General features: G+C 42.1%; 1 non-coding gene across 1 annotated transcript; it reads left to right on the forward strand.

Annotated features, from left to right (window-relative positions):
• On the forward strand, window positions 1-130 carry LOC133041832 (small nucleolar RNA SNORA70). The gene has a single exon (XR_009689390.1). It is a non-coding gene; the product is annotated as a small nucleolar RNA SNORA70 (small nucleolar RNA).
• The last annotated feature ends 13290 nt before the right edge of the window (window positions 131-13420 follow it).

Below are 13420 nucleotides of genomic sequence, written 5' to 3' on the forward strand. Positions count from 1 at the left end.
TTGAAAAGGAGTGAAGTTCTGCTCTCTTCCCTGTGGGGTCCAGGCGTGCAGCGTCTGCAGACAGCAGCCTCCTGGCAGTGTATGCAGCCTGCGGCCTCTGTGGGGGCCCTAAGCAGGCCTGGAGTCAGCCCTTGCCAGTGGACATTCATGACTGACGTGTGTCCCCAGTCTAGGCTCCAGATAGGCGTGTGCCATGCCTTTGGAAAGCCCCTGGGCACAGTGGCCAGGGTTCACATTGCCCAAGTCATGATGTCCATCCGTACCAAGGAGCCTGTGACTGAGGCCCTAACAGGGCCAAGTGCAAGTTCCCTGGCCACCAGAAGATCCATGTCTCCAAGAAGTGGGGATTTACTAAGTTTAAGGCTGGTGAATTTGAAAACATAGTGGCAGGAAAGTGACTCATCCTGGATGGCTGTGGGGTCAAATGTGTCCCTAATTGTGGCCCCCTGGTCAAATGGCCCGCCCTGCATTTATGAGAGCCTTGTCTTGTCCCCTCCTTACTCACACCCACCAATAAATCCTACTTTCTTGTCAAAAAAAAAAAAAATGAATGAAATTCTGACACATATAGTATGGGTGAACTTTAAAGAATTATGCTAAGTGACATAAGCCAGTCACAAAAGGACAGATATTGTACTATTCCACTTACATGAGATACCTAGAATAGACAATTTCATAGAGAGCGAAAGTGGAATAGAGATTGCCAGGCTTCTCTGTCTGTGGGGATTCTCCAGGCAAGAATACAGGAGTGGGTTTTCATGCCTTCCTCCAGGGGATCTTCCCAACCCTGGTATCAAACCCAGGTCTCCCATATTGCAGGCAGATTCTTTACCATCTGAGGCACCAGGGGAGCCTGGAAAGAGAGAGGTAGTGAGGTGTTATTGGGAATAGAGTTTCTGTTTGGGATAACAAAAAATTTCTGGAGATGGGCAGTGATGATGGTTACACAACATTTAGAATGTGCTTGATACCACCGAATTGTACAATTCCACTGAATTGTACACTTAAAAATGGTTAAAATAATGAGTATTATGTATGAATGTGTGCATGCTCAGTAGCTCAGCTGTGTCAGACTCTTTGCAACCCCATGGACTGTAGCCCGTCAGGCTCCTCAGTCCATATAATTTTCCAGGCAAGAATATTGAAGCCTGGAGAAGGAAAGTGGCCATTTTCTACTCCAAGTTTTATATATATTTCCCCACAATTAGACAAACAAACAAACAATGAGATCATTCATTAAAAGTACTTAGAATTTTGGACACATTGTAAACTCTCCATGTTTGTCATTTGGACTTCCCTGGTGGTCCAGTGGCTAAGATGGAGCTCCCAATGCAGGGGGCCCAGGTCCAGTCCCTGGTCAGGGAACTAGATCTCACATGCTGCAACTGAGTTCACATGCCACAACTAAGGATCCAACATGCCACAACGAAGACCCAATGTAGTCAAATAGAGTTTTTTTTTAATTTGTTAAAAAAAAAATGTGTTATTATTATCGGATGTACACCACAATGGCACTGGTGGTACATGGAGACAAGAGGGTCCATGCAGCCTTTCAAAGACATGTTTTGGGACTATGCTGCATTGTCTGTCCCCAAGGAGTTCTCTTCTCAGGCCCTGTGTTCAAACCTGTGCATGTCTAAATTGCCTGGATATACAACCTGTGATGTGGGATTTCTTGGCACACCCAGAGAGGAATTCATGACCCAGTGAGCTACAAAACAATGTTTTCTAGTCACTACTGCTAGCTGTCAAATCCGTTGTAGGTTACCACGGCCAAATAGGAGCAGATCTCCCATGCAGAGAACTAGAAGAAAATTTGCAGGTACCCAGCAAGTCTCCTTCCAACCTGCTACAAAAAGTGATTTCAGGTGGCAATGCAAGGATTCAGGCCACATACAGAATGCTCTTGAGCCCATTCAAAAACTTAATTAGCCACCACTGCAGTCACCCAATAGAAGTAGTCTGGCAAACCTGTAGGATCTTCAAAAACCCACCAAGCAGGAACAGAAATAATCCTGGTGCTCTGGCTGCACACACACACACACACATGCACGCACCACCTCTGTCATTCATAATAAAGTTTATTTTCATACCATACATTACAGTTTTCCTAAGCTCTTTCGCTGGTATTCTTTCATCTAATCATCATGAGAACACTCTGAGAGAACTGTGAGTATGGTTCCCATTGTGCAGAGAAGAAAAACTAAGGATCAGTCAGGGAGGATATTGGGTTTTTCCAACAACAGGTAGGCAGAGTTCAGTTCAGTTCAGTCGCTCAGTTGTGTCCGACTCTTTGCGACCCCATGGACTGCAGCATGGCAGGCCTCCCTGTCCATTATCAACTCCCAGACTTTACTCAAACTGATGTCCATCGAGTCGGCGATGCCATCCAGCCATCTCATCCTCTGTCATCCCCTTTTCCTTCCTGCCTTCAATCGTTCCCAGCATCAGGGTCTTTTCAAATGAGTCAGTTTTTTGCATCAGATGGCCAAAGTATTAGAGCCTCATCTCCAGCATCAGTCCTTCCAATGAATATTCAGAACTGATTTCCTTTAGAATGGACTGGTTGAATCTCCTTGCAGTCCAACAGACTCTCAAGAGTCTTCGCCAACACCACAGTTCAAGAGCATCACTTCTTTGACACTTAGCTTTGTGTATAGTCCAAGTCTCACATCGATATATGACTACTGGAAAAACCATAACTTTGACCAGACAGATCTTTGTTGGCAAAGTATTGCCTCTGCTTTTTAAAATGCTGTCTAGGTTGGTCATAACTTTTCTTCCAAGGTGCAAGTGTCTTTGAATTTCTGCCTGAAGTCACCACCCGCAGTGATTTTGGAGCCCCAAAAATTAAGTCTGTCACTGTTTCTATTGTTTCTCCATCTGTTTGTCACCAAATGATGGGACCAGATGCCATGATCTTAGTTTTCTAAATGTTGAGCTTTAAGCCAACTTTTTCACTCTCCTCTTTCACTTTCATCAAGAGACTCTTTAGTTCCTCTTCACTTTCTGCCATAAGGGTGGTATCATCTGCATATCTGAGGTTATTGATATTTCTCCCAGCAATCTTGATTCCAGCTTGTGCTTCCTCCAAACCAGCGTTTCTCATGATGTACTCTGCATATAAGTTAAATAAGCAGGGTGACAACATACAGCCTTGACATACTCCTTTTCCTATTTGGAACCAGTCTGTTGTTCCATGTCCAGTTCTAACTGTTGCTTCCTGACCTGCATACAGGTTTCTCAAGAGGCAGGTCAGGTGGTCTGGGATGCCCAACTCTTGAGAATTTTCCACAGTTTGTGGTGATCCACACAGTCAAAAGATTGGTCATAGTCAATAAACCAGAAATAGACATTTTTCTGGAACTCTCTTGCTTTTTCGATAATCCAACGGATGTTGGCAATTTGATCTCTGGTTCTTCTGCCCTTTCTAAATCCAGCTTGAACATCTGGAAGTTCACGGTTCACATACTGTTGAAGCCTGGCTTGGAGAATTTTGAACATTGCTTTGCTAACGTGTGAGATGAGTGCAATTGTGTGGTAGTTTGAGCATTCTTTGGCATTGCCTTTCTTTGGGATTGGAATGAAAATTGATCTTTTCCAGTCCTGTGGCCACTGCTGAGTTTTCCAAATTTGCTGGCATATTGAGTGCAGCACATTCACAGCATCATCTTTTAAGATTTGAAATAGCTCAACTGGAATTCCATCACCTCCGCCAGCTTTGTTCCTAGTGGTGCTTTCTAAGGCCCACTTCACTTCACATTCCAGGATGTCTGGCTCTGGGTGAGTGATAACACCATCGTGATTATCTGGGTCATGAAGATCTTTTTTGTATAGTTCTTCTGTGTATTCTTGCCACCTCTTCTTAATATCTTCTGCTTCTGTTAGGTCCATTTCTGTCCTTTATTGAGCCCATCTTTGCAGGAAATGTTCCCTTGGTATCTCTAATTTCCTTGAAGAGATCTCTAGTCTTTCCCATTCTATTGTTTTCCTCTATTTCTTTGCACTGATCACTGAGGAAGGCTTTCTTATCTCTCTTTGCCATTCTTTGGAACTCTGCATTCAAATAGGTATATCTTTCCTTTTCCCCTTGGCCTTTTGCTTCTCTTCTTTTCACAGCTATTTCTAAGGCCTCCTCAGACAACCATTTTGCCTTTTTGCATTTCTTTTTCTTGGGGATGGTCTTGATCCCTGTCTCCTGTACAATGTCACGAACCTCCATCACTCTATCAGGCACTCTATCAGATCTAGTCCCTTGTATCTATTTCTCACTTCCACTGTATAATCATAAGGGGTTTGATCTAGGTCATACCTGAATGGTACAGTGGTTTTCTCCACTTTCTTCAATTTAAGTCTGAATTTGGCAATAAGGAGTTCATGATCTGAGCCACAATCAGTTCCTGGTCCTGTTTTTGCTGACTGTATAGAGTTTCTCCATCTTTGGCTGCAAAGAATACAATAAATCTGATTTCGGTGTTGACCATCTGGTGATGTCCATGTGTAGAGTCTTTTCTTGTGTTGTTGGAAGAGGGTGTTTGCTATGACCAGTGCATTCTCTTGGCAAAACTCTCTTAGCCTTTGCCCTGCTTCATTCCGTACTCCAAGGCCAAATTTGCCTGTTACTCCAGGTGTTTCTTGACTTCCTACTTTTGCATTCCAGTCCCCTATAATGAAAAGGACATCCTTTTTGGGTGTTAGTTCTCGAAGGCCTTGTAGGTCTTCATAGAACCGTTCAACTTCAGCTTCTTCAACATTCCTGGTCAGGGCATAGACTTGGATTACCATGATACTGAATGGTTTGCCTTGGAAACAAAGAGAGATCATTCTGTCATTTTTGAGATTTCATCCAAGTACTGCATTTTGGACTCTTTTGTTGACTCTGATGGCTACTCATTTCTTCTAAGGGATTCTTGCCCACAGTAGTAGATATAATGGTCATCTGAGTTAAATTCACCCATTCCAGCTCATTTTAGTTTGCTGATTCCTAGAATGTCGATGTTCACTCTTGCCATCTCCTGTTTGACCACTTCCAATTTGCCTTGATTCATGGACCAGGTTCCTATGCAATATTGCTCTTTTAGCATCAGACTTTGCTTCTATCACCAGTCATATCCACAACTGGGTGTTGTTTTTGCTTTGGCTCTCTCTCTTCATTCTTTCTGGTAGGCAGTAGCTGGTCTAAAAGGCAAGCCTTCTGTTCTTATCCCATACCCTCTGTGCATTCCTTCTCTCCAGTCCTTGACTTCCATACCCCTACTCCTCTATAAGCCTATCTGCCTGCAGCTCCTTTGACGGGAGGGGTTTCTAGAAAGATGTACTTCGCAAAGCTGAGGCTGAAGACTTGCTTCTTTGCCTTCATTAGGGCTCCTCAGGAGGATTGATGAACACTGTAAACTGGGGGTCAGTGCTCTCTAAGAAAGGCTTCCATGGATCCCCCAACCCTGACACCCCCCTCTAAGATCTTCTTTCCCATACTTCTACTCAGCTTTGCTGATTTGTGTCCCCCGTGGCATCACTGCAAGATGAGGAGTGAAATGTCCCATACTGTCCCCAACAGAATGACAGTGTTGTTTTCCCAGCATTCATAACATCTTAGGCTTCCTTGATTTCTACCTCTGACATTTACAACACAGGAGCCCCCTCTTTCCCACACTCCTCACAGAGTCTCTTTAGGATCTTTTGTGACACCCCGGCCTCTGAGTTTAACCTACAAGCACCAGTTGGGACAGTGGACTGGACCCCATTGACCAGCCACCATGCTCTCTCTGCCCAGGAGCAAGAGACTAATACTCTGCAAAACTGTGGCTGAATCAGAATCACCTTCACTCTCCTCACAGCCAAGACTCTTCCCCTCAGGGCTCACTCTCTCTTAGTCATTGACTGCTTCATTCATTCATGTATTCAGGAATGATGTTACATGCTCACATTTCATCTCCCTATGCCAGTGAGTTGGTGTGAACCAAAATATCACGCATGACTTGGGAATGGAAATGAATTGTCAGGGAAAGCTCATCTGTGCCTGAAAATAATATTGAGATGACCACCCATGTTTCAGTGGAGCTCGTGAGTGATATCTGACATTCCTGAGTAGGTCTGGGTTACGCTGTGCTCCCAGGTGCTATTTCACACACAGCCAGACTACTCAGAATGGCTACAGGAAATGGTTATCCCGTCTTTCTCCAGATTCTCCTCGCGTTGGCTAGGATCATGGATTAGGGAGACCTTGTGAGATTCCCACCTCCAGTTTACCTCTGAGCCTCATTCTCCTCCCTGGTCATTCACAACTCTGATATCATTGCCATCCCCAATCTCCTTCCATACGTGCTCCTGGTCATGCTAACATCTGTGCCCAGGACAGGGACACTTTCAAAGGCTCCAGGAAATACAAATCCATGCTGTTCTATCATTTCCCATTTTCTTTATTATTTAGAGAGATTTTATTAAGCTGGAAGACACCTGTGGGGTCAGCGCCTTTAACCCCATCTTTTTACACAGGGGGACTAAAACCCAAAGAAGTTAAATGAATTTTGAAAAACCATGCAGCTGATAGCAGAGTTGGAGTTTGAACTCAAGCTTTTAGGTCCTGTCATCATCCCAGTCGCCAGCTACCATCCACCGGCCATGCGGAATGCTGCAGGCTATGCCCGTGGCAGGGCTTCCAGGGCAGGCAGACACTGACTCTGTCCACTGGTCGCAAAGCTGATTGCTGCCCTAGAGCCCATCTGGTTTGCATCAAAGCACCATTTTCTTCAGCAAAGCAGTCTCTGGTGCCCTCAAGGGGCAGAACTGAGTAGTGATGAACAGCTCCAATGGCAAGACAAAGTGTGGAAGCTGCCTGAGAAATAAACCCTCTGATCCACCCCTACCCCACTTTTACAGACTGCTTGGGTTCACCTTTTTGTTTTAAAGATCATGGAACATTTTTAAGAATATCAAAATGTGCTTGAAACACAAACTGCCGCTGATACTTTCATGCCCAGCCCCCAGGGGAAAACTGGAGAGTCCGCAGGGCCATGCCGAGTGCCTGCCCCCCAAAGAATTTGAACTTGAAATGTGTGAGCAGAAGGGAAAAGTGGTGAGATGACCCTCAGCTAGAGAAAGAGCTACTTGTTTCCTCTCTCTGGGTCCTTGGAGCCACAGGGCCGCCCTCTCATAAAGGACTGGAGATGAGTGTTCAGAGTCCAGAGCAATTAGTGACCTGGGTGGGAGGGACCATGAAAGGAAGAGTCCAGAGTCCTGGGAGTTTCCAGAGCAGCAATGACAGGCAGTAAGACCCGAGCTGTGATCCTCCTTTCTGCCCAAGAGCTGTAAGGAACCCAGTGCTGTCTGTGTGATTGCTCTGTGAGAGACATCTAGAAACTGTGGCTTTTTCTCCACGAACAACTGACATAGGCTATATGTAAGCAAAGCTAGTTGTTCTATCATCTGTTCCCATGGCCCTGTTAGGACGCTTTTCTTGTGTTGTATCTTGTTTCATCTCTGACTCCCAAACTATCCAATTCAACAAACACCTATCAAGTGCATCTATTTGGCAGGGACTGTGGGCTGCCACAGACTTAAGGAACTCTGGTTTGTTTCCGAACCTCCTGCTTGGCCAGCACAGTGCAGCTTGGTAAGTATTAGTCTTGAGTACTGTGTTTTTTGTGGCTTCCCTTGTGACTCAGACGATAAAGAATCTGCCTGCAATGCAGGAGACCTGGGTTTGCTCCCTGGGTCAGGAAGATCCCCTGGAAAAGGGAATGGCTACCCACTCTAGTACTCTTGCCAGGAGAATTCCACGGACAGAGGAGCCTGGCGGGCTGCAGTCCATGGGGTCACACAAGAGATGGACACATCTGAGCAACTAACACTTTCGTTTTTTTCACTGAGTTTTTAAGCAAGATGACTAGAGATATGGATTCTCCATGTGAAGTGTGCAAGTCTAGATACCTAGGTTTATAGTTATATGTATTGTTCTTACATATGTGACCAACAGGTCTTGTCCCCTTTCACTCCCTTTTGTGGTTGATGGTTGTATAAATTGGGGTAGTTGATTCTAGCAGCTATAACAAGCAATCCCACGTCTCAGTAATACAGCACAAAATAGAAGTTTATTCCTCACGCACACTGACTTGGAGTGGATGTTCCTGGCCAAGAAGCCCTTCTGGGCAGCTGTCTCCTAAGGCAGTGACTCAGGATTCAGGTTTCTTCTTTGCTGCAGTCTAGCTCTTCATCTTGATCAGATCCTCTACATGCCATCAGATGGCAGAGAGAGATGAACATCCACGCATCTGGAACTTCACCAGCTCAGCCAGAGGTGACACACACTTCTGCTCAAGATCTTTTGATGAAGACCAGTTACACAGTTCCTGCCACATGCGCTAGGAGCAGAGACTTGTGGGGTCTGGCTGGACCACTGCTTGCCAGCAGTTACTCTTCATCTTGGAAGGAGCATGAATTTTTGGCTAGTCATCCCTGCCAAAACAGCACTTTAGGATAATTAGGCATTAAAGTTCTCCTATGAGAGACAGAAAAATTTTTTTAAAAAGAATGATTGTTTGGCTTACAAGGGTTTTATTCTGCAAAATCCAGAAGAGGACCTGTTACTAAGAAGATATGTTAAAAAATTTTTAAGCAATTTTTAACCCCAAGATCCTCCATAACCCTCGCAAGATCTCCATAGCTGCTTGTCTAGGTCACCACCATACGGGAGCTGGAGCCAGAGTTACAGACAGAGAAGGAGGAGAAGTGAGCGATCGAGGACGAGGTGGTTGGATGGCATCACCGACTCAAAGGACATGAGTTTGAGCAAACTCAGGGAGATAGTGAAAGGGAAGTCTGGCATGCTGCAGTCCACGGGGTTGCAAAGAGTCAGACATGACTTAGCAACTGAACAAACAAACCTTTCAAGGCTGAAAGAGAGCTTGATGGAAAAACAAAAAAAACCCTTGCATTATCCTCTGGGAGGAAGATTATCTTTTTTTTCTGGTCAAGGTCCTCTTTCTTTTCATACTTCTGGGCATAACAGGGCATAAAGACAGGTCACAGAAAAAAAGTGGGCTCCCTGTACCAGAAATTCTGAGCTGAGAAAGACAGGTGGCTATATGAGACGTTTGGACTAAAGGAAAAAGCAGTTTGAGGAATCAGCTAGAGATGAAAATGAAGGCCTGGCCACCTCTGGTTTTTTCACTAGCCCAGGAAGAACTGGATTTGAGGCCTCTGGTGTCTACCTCACTTTCATTAAAACATGAGACAAACATCAAAGACTTTCTGGGATGTAGGTGAGGCATAACCTACAGGTGACGACTTGTCAATGATATATGTTAAATTGAGTGGTGATCAGACTACAGAGGAGAGTGTAATTAAAACCTAGAGATAGTTCTAAGACCTGTGCAAAGACCCAAAACAGTCTGTTTTGGATAAAAATGAATAATAATATTTCACTCTTCCATCAAAACATGGATGTCCCAGGGTGCCAATTAGAAAAGAGGTCTGGGAGAGAAGCAGAAGTCTGCATTTTTAATTAGCAGAACCAGGTAATTCTCATATAGATGCTAGAGACATAACTGAAAATAGCTGTTGAATCAGAGGCTACAGTGAATTTGACAGAAATAAAAATGATTTCTATCACCATCCAGGAAAAAGTAAAATTTTTTTATTTCTAAGCGGAAAACATTATTACTTGATATAATGTTTTCTTGAGCTTTCAAATTTTGAATATGTGTATTTCATTTTTTGGCAGTGCACACTTTACATTTTAAAGCAGATCTATTTTTTACTTTTTAAGACTGATTTTGTGTCTTGAGAAAGCTGAATATCAATTTATCTTTTTAGGTGCAGTTGTGTTGAGTCACAGCAGATGAATGTTTCCAACACGACAGGGGAATCATGGGTCTTTATTGAAACAGGTGATAGAAGGACAACCACTTATCCTATAAATGCAAATAGTCACAACAAGATTTTTCTGTTTAACTAAAACATGTATATGAATTCAAAGGTAGTAGTGATTCTAATTAAACTGGCCTACAATCAACTTTTTAGAAACTCTTGTTTTTAATTTGAAATATTTCTTTATGCAGGGAGAATAGCATAAAATACTTCAAATATTAGTTTTTGTAGGACTAATAAAATTCTAAATATAATAAAATAAAATAGGGACTTCCTTGGCAGTCCAGTGTTTAGGACTCCACTCTTGCAATGCAGAGGGCATTGGTTTGATCCCTGGTCAAGAAACTAAGATCCCATATGCTTCAGGGAATGGCCATTAAAAAAGAAGAAGAAGAAGAAGAAAATAACAAAAGACTCTTTGAGTTGAAAGCGATCTTGAAAGTAAACTATTCCAGGCTCTCATTTGATGCTTATCAGACTGTGGAAATGGAGATAATGCAGGCCTTGGGAACATAAGACCTGCGTTTGAAAGACCTGAACTTTGCCACTGGGACAGTAGTTATATAATCTTAGACATGTGACTTAAGTTTTCTAGGCCACAATTTCCCCATCTGTAAAATGGTACATTGACCTCTGCAGTCTTTTAGTCCTGTTATTCTGTGATTCTCTCCTACAATTTCACCTTCCTCTTCATGTTCATTCATAATCTGCAGGAGGAATATGAGCTGATTTTCACTTTGCAAATTCTCCAATTTAGATTGAATGAATTAGAACATACATACATACAAAGATTTTTTAAAAATCTAGACCTAAAATTAAAACTTCCTCAACTAAAATGGTTACAGTAAGAATAGATTAACTCCCAATAAAATCAGAAAGGACATTCTCTGATATGATGCCTAAAGAAGACTATGGCAATTACCAAACCTATGATACTGCTCCATAAGTTCAGCTTATATTTGAAGTGGAATTCTTCAACACAGATAAAGAGAGTCACAAATGCGTAGTTGTTATTGCAAATTATCTCTGGAGACACAACCCATGCTCTAAGAACTAAAACTCAGCATCTCTTTGATGCTTAATGAGATGTGCCATCCTGATTGAACATTATTTCCCATCAATAAAGTGACTTCCTCTCAACTTTCTAAGTAATCTATACAAGAATCTTCCATAAACCTTTCTTAAAAGATAACCTAGGTATCATCTTAATTTTAAAATTAAATAAATAACTTTAATTCAGTGCTTTGCACTTTCAAAACACAGCACATAAATATGGACTTGATAATTGTTTACTACATGAATGATTTAAGTTGAATAAAGCACTAGGCACTTGACAAACTGGATCATTGGTACAGTCAAAATAGTGCTGGTATTGGGGTCTTGACCACCTCTTGCTAGCTGCATAATTGTAGGTAATTTACACAATGTCTTTGAGCCTCAGTATTCTCATCTGTAAATGGGATAATTCTTCCCAAACACTAAGGAGAATTAAAGTAGATAAGACCAAAAAATATCTATGAAAAACTTCAGCTCGTGCTATTCTTTTGGCAAAAGTCTGAAATTTTTTCTTCTAAAGCTTTCTGAACATCAGTTCTAATGTGTGGGCTTTTCTTCCCTCACATCAATCAACTCTCGGCCACTAGCCGAGTGTCCTACAAGGCAACTCTATTCCAACACTATCTGCCTGGACATAGTGTTAGATTCCACACGTTAAGGATTAAGTCCCACAAGACTTCTCCCCAACCCCTACCCCACTTCAGACACCAGTCACAAGTCCAGGTTGTCACTTGCATTTATGACTGATTGGCTGTACATCAGAGGTTCCCACACCCACTCCTTGGATTTGATTAATTTGCTAGAGCAGCTTACAGAAACGAGAGGAACATTTAATTACTAGATTACCAGTTAATTATAGAAGAACACCACTTAGGAATAGTCAGATGGAAGAGATGCATAGAACAAGGTAAGGGGAAAGGGCCTAGAGTTTCCATGCTCTCTCTGAGAGGACCCCTCTCCTCCAATCTCCACATGTCCACCATCCCAGAGGCTCTCCAAGCCTTGTCTTTTTGAATTTTTAATGAAGGATTCATTACATGGGCATGACTAATTAAATAATTGGCCATTTGTGATTGATTCAACCTGCAACTCCTCCTCTTCAGAGGTCACGGGGTGTGGAAGTAAAAGTTCAAACTCTCTAACCTCACAGTTGGCTCCCCTGACAACCAGCCCCCATCCTTAGGTGGGGTCCAAAAGTTACCTCATTAATATGACAAAAGACACCTTTAGTGCTTTTGTCACTTGGAAAATTTCAAGGGTTTTAGGAGCACTGTGCCAGAAATGGAGATGAAGACCAAATATATATTTCTTACTATAAATCACATTATCACACCTCTTATGACTGGGAAAAAGTGCTTTCCTGTCTATTCAACACCAAACTGGAAGTCCCAGCATTAAGGCAAGAAAAAGAAATAAAAGACACACAGCTTGAAAAGGAAGTGTTACTGTCTTAATTCTCAGACCTGGAATTAATAAGTGGGTATATAGCAAGTCATGGAGAACATGCAAGAGGAGAGGGTATTACTAAGAGTCTCAGAAATATAAACAATAGATGGATAATTTAGACAACAAATAGAAGCTAAGCCCACCAGTCATGGCATGTATCCCACAACCTAGTTTCATGAGAATTGTGTAGCACACTTGATATATTTTCATAAGCTTGCCTTGAAAGGACAAATTTAAGCTTTTTGAATCTGTGAGATAAGCTAGTTTGCAAGGTCAGTCTCAATAATGCCCACAATCTTACAGAGTGATGAGTTCCTTCTGGAAGCCCTGAAGTTTTTCTTGCAACTTAAATAGATAAGAAATGGTTTTTTCCTATGAAAGCCACTGAACTTGAGAATGAAACAAATGTTGCTTATGGATACCACCTATCTGAGAAAAAAATGTCAAGAATGTATTGTCCTACTCTTAACATGTTTTAACAGATTTGTTAAATCTTCATGCAGTTCTCTGGTGAGAAAGATTTCCCTGTGTTTATATCAGTAAGAAAATTTTCCTATTGCTGTGATAGATTAGATATGAGAAACAAGTCTTTGTATTGATTTTGCAAATAACTGAGAATTTACGGAAGAAAGACTTCAATATTTGCCTGAAAAGGATATATGAGAAGCCATATAAGTTATCTATATCATTGCTAATCTCAATAATTTTATATAACAGAAGATTCAGTTACTGGAATTTGGAAACATCAATATACTTGCCTGACCATACTCCTGTGTTTTATGTGTTCTGACTAAAATAAAATTTTATGGTACTAACTACCTTAACCCTGTCCTATGCAAAACCCTGAGAAATCAGAGTATAATTTTGATATAAAACTAATTATATTTTCAGTTATAATTGTTTAAAATGTTTTCCCATTTATCATCTGAGATAACCAGACATATCACCAGTGGTTTGCATACCAGCTAGGAAAACAGTGGTGTAGATGGAAAAGCACTATAATCGGAGGCAAAGAGGCCTCAATTCAAATTATAGTTTCTCTGCTCAGTAG

Source organism: Dama dama, chromosome 20 (genome assembly GCF_033118175.1).
Source record: "Dama dama isolate Ldn47 chromosome 20, ASM3311817v1, whole genome shotgun sequence".
Classification (NCBI taxonomy): Eukaryota; Metazoa; Chordata; class Mammalia; order Artiodactyla; family Cervidae; genus Dama; species Dama dama.